We start from the raw sequence: 4,652 nt of genomic DNA on the forward strand, positions 1-4,652 counted from the left end.
GAAACAGCTTATCATAGCTGTACAGGAATAAACATTTTTAAATAAATTTAATAACAGAGCTACTACAAGCAATTTTTAATACTAAAAATCCATTTATCTTTTGCTGAAACTTCTGCATATTATGGAGAGCGCAGGTCATGGTTGCTTAGCAACAGCAGACGCCACTAGAGGCCAAGTTACAGAGCGGTTTGGAAAGAAAGACAAAGCGGCGCGCCTAGCGTTTTCCACGCGTTTTAGGCGCGACATGTGAACGGCCCCTTAGAAGTGTTTAAAATATTACTTAAAAAAGTTAGAACCAGGCGAGTAGGTGAAATATCCCACCGCCTGCAGCTGCGTGTAACTTCTGACTTTATAGAGTAGTGTTTTTTTAGCTCTTTCTTTAGATTTGTTTCATTTCTTGTCAATACTGCTGTGTCTGTTGTTAGCTGGCTGACTTAAGAAGGCATAATGCAATATGCAAACAGCTGAAGTTAGTTGTCTTTTGGAAATTCCATTACACTGTATTTCTGCTCAAGTTAAGGACTTGCAACCTTGAACACTCCAGTATTCTCATTATTTCAACCAGTTGTGTTTAATGAGGATTTGTTTATGTGTCACACTGGATTGGATTTAGTTTTTTTATGCAAAGACCTGATGTTTAGACTGTACACATAGATGTAATATCACTGCACTTGTAAGATACAGAAGTTTGTTGTAGTTAAATAGAAACAGATGTCTTACAGATTCATTTCCCCCTATTTTGTAGGTACTTGGAGTACAAAGCAGGATCTGCAGCATCAGTGACAACAGCCAACCCCACACAGCCTCAAATATCATCGTTTGCTCAAATGGTCCACTTATATTCCCCGAATTCAGCCAGGCAACAGGCCATCACCCAGTCCATCCTCCAGGACTTTGTGGTTGGATGCAGTCTCCCCCTGTCTGTCATTGAAAACCCACATTTTAGACGCTTCCTGAATGTCCTGGATAGCAAATACACTCCCTTGTCTAGGACCAGCTTGACAGAGAAGTTGATACCTCACCTTGTCGTTAAAGTTAAGGGAGACATAATCAAAGCCCTGGATGTCCAGTCAAATGTTGCAATAACAGCAGACCTCTGGTCTGACCGGAGTCTTCGGTCCTTTCTGGGAGTTACCGCTCATGTTGCTTGCAAGGACAAGGATTCTTACAGTTTAAAATCATTTTTGCTAGACTAGGCGTTTCACAGGGAAGCAGTGTGGGGAACGAATCGCCTCAGCATTTGACAACATTGTTGAGGAGTATGGCGTTGGGCATAAAATAAGCTACATTCTGACGGATAATGCGTCCAATATGAAGAGGGCCTTTAAAGTGAGGATGCCAGAAGTAGAGCAGCCTGAAGGTGACAGCAGTGATGACCTCAATGATGAAACAATGTGGGAGGATGCAGAACATGTAGAGCCATGGTCATCAGGTGAACGTCTTTCTTGCTTCGCCCACTCGCTGCAATTCGTCATCAATGACATGATGAAAGAGGTAAAGGCAATAGCTAGAGCCATTGCCAAGGCCAGTAAATTCACAACTCTGCTGCACAGCAGTAGCAAGCATAGGGACATGTTTGAGGCCCACTTTGGCTCCAATAAGTCTATCCCAGCAGCAAACAACACCCGCTGGAATAGTACCTATAAGCAGTTAAAGGCTCTCACCACACTTGACCACCGGAGCATCACAGAAATGTGTAGTGACACAGAAAATTTGGTGTTTTCAAGCCGAGAATGGGCTCAGCTGACCGACCTTTGTGCTTTGCTCGAGCCATTTTCTGAGGCAACTGACCTCACGGAAGGAGACACTGCTGTTACTATCAGCATGGTGGTCCCCACCATTCTGGACTTACGGTTGCATCTCATCAAGATGGAAGTGCACTTTCTGCAGATTGTCAGAGCGATGAAAAAGTCTTTAAAGAAGAGGTTCTCAGGAATTTTCCGAAGGATCAACATGGACGAGGGAGATCCGGAGCAACCATTTAATCATCGCATCTACTTGCCGCCATGCTTGACCCCCAGTTTGGATTGAGTTGGGTAGATTTAGATGTCCAAAATGGTGAAACGGGTCCAGCACTGGGATGTTGCAATTTTTAATTTTCCTGAAGTGTAATCAACCACTGTTTTAAAGCACACATGGGTGCGTGAAGGGGGCGTGTCTTCACACTGGTTTCTTGGTTCCCTAACCATAGAACAATTTGTTCTTCTCAGCTAATCCACACTGGTTCCGCGCACATGATATATTATATGCCTTTCATTGTAGTTTTTGATGTATTAGTTTATCAACTTGTTCTTTGTCTATAGTACCTGTGTTCTATGGTTCTTGCACCACTGAACAACATGATTGATTTCATTGACAGTATGATTTAATAACATGACACTGCAAGTGTCAGAATCTTGTAAGCTCTTGTTCTTATTAATATACAATTTGATGTAAAGTTTTTGATGTATTAATATTTAGTATTTGTATTTTACATTTGTTTTGATGAATTTGTGTCTTTAATCTGTGTGTGTGTGTGTGTGTGTGTGTGTGTGTGTGTGTTTGTGTGTGTGTTTGATTATAGTATTGTATATAAGATGGTGTTTTACTAAATAAATGGTCTTTTAAATATCATCTGCATATCTCTGTTGTGTTGACTAAACATTAGGAGTAATCCAAGTTTATAATTGTGTATCTTTAATTTGATGTTACGATTTCATCTACACATTAAGTATAATTTCAATTGGTTACATATTTCTCATTCTTTAGACAGTTGTTGGAGGAGCAAGATGGTGTTGGGGGTGTTTTATGTTTTGTCAGATGAACCAGTCAGTACCAGTAATGTCAGTCCTCAACAGTATACAAAAGTTAAGGGAGTCTCAATCCTCTAATAGTGCAGTAACAGCCGTCATTCAATTGCTACACATCGTAAACGGGTTGGGCCTGTCTGTTCCGGTGGGCTCTCAGTGGTGCTAAATCATCAAATGAAGAGGATGGGATTCAAACCCATGCAAACCAAGGTGTGCCGAGCACAACGGATTAGCCTCGCATCGCCTTAACCACTCGACCACCTCGTCACTTTCCGTGGTCCTTTTATTTAACACTCCCGATTCAGACCATCAGCTCATTAGTAGAGCACTCAGTGAACTGAACTGAGTGTGTCAGATAAGGAAGACACAAAAAGTGCAGAGTGGGGTCCCCAGGACCGAGGATTACTGCTAAAGGAGCCGAACGACGAGGATGGGATATTCAAATGTAACCTTTCTCATCTCTGTTGTTAGGTTGTAACCATCTCTGAGACTCAAAGTGTCAGAACTCGCCTAAGATGGTTTTGCAAAATGGAGGTCAAGACTATACTTTCAGGGATCATTTCTATAGTTTCTAACTAGGAAATGTGTTTCAAAAGTGTAGTGTCTCCTAAACTACGGTGATGAGCTTTGATACTCTTTTCTGAGCGTGAATCGGGTGTGGAGTAATGGTTTATTTCCTATGCTCCACACCATTGATGAACGTTCTGTGTGCCATTTAAGCAGCATAGAAGAAGAGAGTATGATCAGAGTAGTCTCTGAGAAATGTAAATATCAGATTAAAAATCTTATGAGTTGTTATGATTGAGATTTTTTTTTTTTTTTTTACATTTTTGTTGGTGGGTGTCACCATCCTTGACATTCAGAATGTCAGGATAAGATGTCAGCTGGTTCTATCAACTTAAAGTTGCCATAAAATGCATTGAGAGAATATTTTAATTTGTTCTTTGATATCTGCATAGAAGGTATATGGCATAGGAAAGGGCAAACAATCTCCAGAAACGGTTTTACAGGACCATTTACAACCCTAGGATTTGTCCCTAGAATGAAATGCTCTGTTATTGCCTTTTTTGGAAGCTTCATGAATATTAATGAGCTCTGCTCCGATTGGCTGTTTCACAGAGCTGCTCATCTCTATAGCTGGCACATTGATAAAAATATATGAAGAGTTTCGTTGCAAAACGAGATATATCCATTTTGAGAAATGTTGGTTATTTGACATTATTATTTAAGACATCAACAGTCAAGTTAATTTACAATTTTTGTACATAAAACTATTACTTGAGCTCAGTGAAGGCCAGAGACACAATATTCTTCAAATCCAGGATATTTTTTATTTAATTGTATGTAGATAAATAGTTCATAAATAAGTCAAAAAACCATGCCAAAATGCAACATACTTATCTTATCATTGTCAAACATCTTAAATTGGTAGAAAAAAAAATCATAAATATATAATATATGGAATAGTATATACAAAAGTTGATTAATAATAATAAGATTCTGAGTTAATTTTGGCCAGAACATACACAACATAACATGACTTTTTTTTTTTTTTGCAAAACGCTATATATCCACCTTAGGCTATATTCTACTACTGTAATACCATTAAGAAAAGCTAGTGAACCATTTGTGTGTGTGTGTGTGTGTGTGTGTGTGTGTGTGTGTGTGTGTGTGTGTGTGTGTGTGTGTGTGTGTGTGTGTGTGTGTGTGTGTGTGTTTGTGTGTGTATTTTCGAAAACGAAACCTGTATGATCAGAGCGGGCGGAGACGCGGTGTCACAGTTCTCGTCTCTGTTGCACCGAGTCCGCAACACAAGCTCGCCTCGCCCCGTCATATTTAATGTATTATTTCACTGTAATAATA

At 39.8% G+C, this 4,652-nt stretch overlaps 1 non-coding gene across 1 annotated transcript; it reads left to right on the forward strand.

Moving 5' to 3' along the window:
- The first annotated feature begins 3,326 nt into the window (after positions 1-3,326).
- LOC141326965 (small nucleolar RNA U3) lies at positions 3,327-3,542 on the forward strand. Its single transcript, XR_012354294.1, has one exon. It is a non-coding gene; the product is annotated as a small nucleolar RNA U3 (small nucleolar RNA).
- The last annotated feature ends 1,110 nt before the right edge of the window (positions 3,543-4,652 follow it).

The sequence above is a fragment of the Garra rufa genome, chromosome 2 (assembly GCF_049309525.1).
Source record: "Garra rufa chromosome 2, GarRuf1.0, whole genome shotgun sequence".
Classification (NCBI taxonomy): domain Eukaryota; kingdom Metazoa; phylum Chordata; class Actinopteri; order Cypriniformes; family Cyprinidae; genus Garra; species Garra rufa.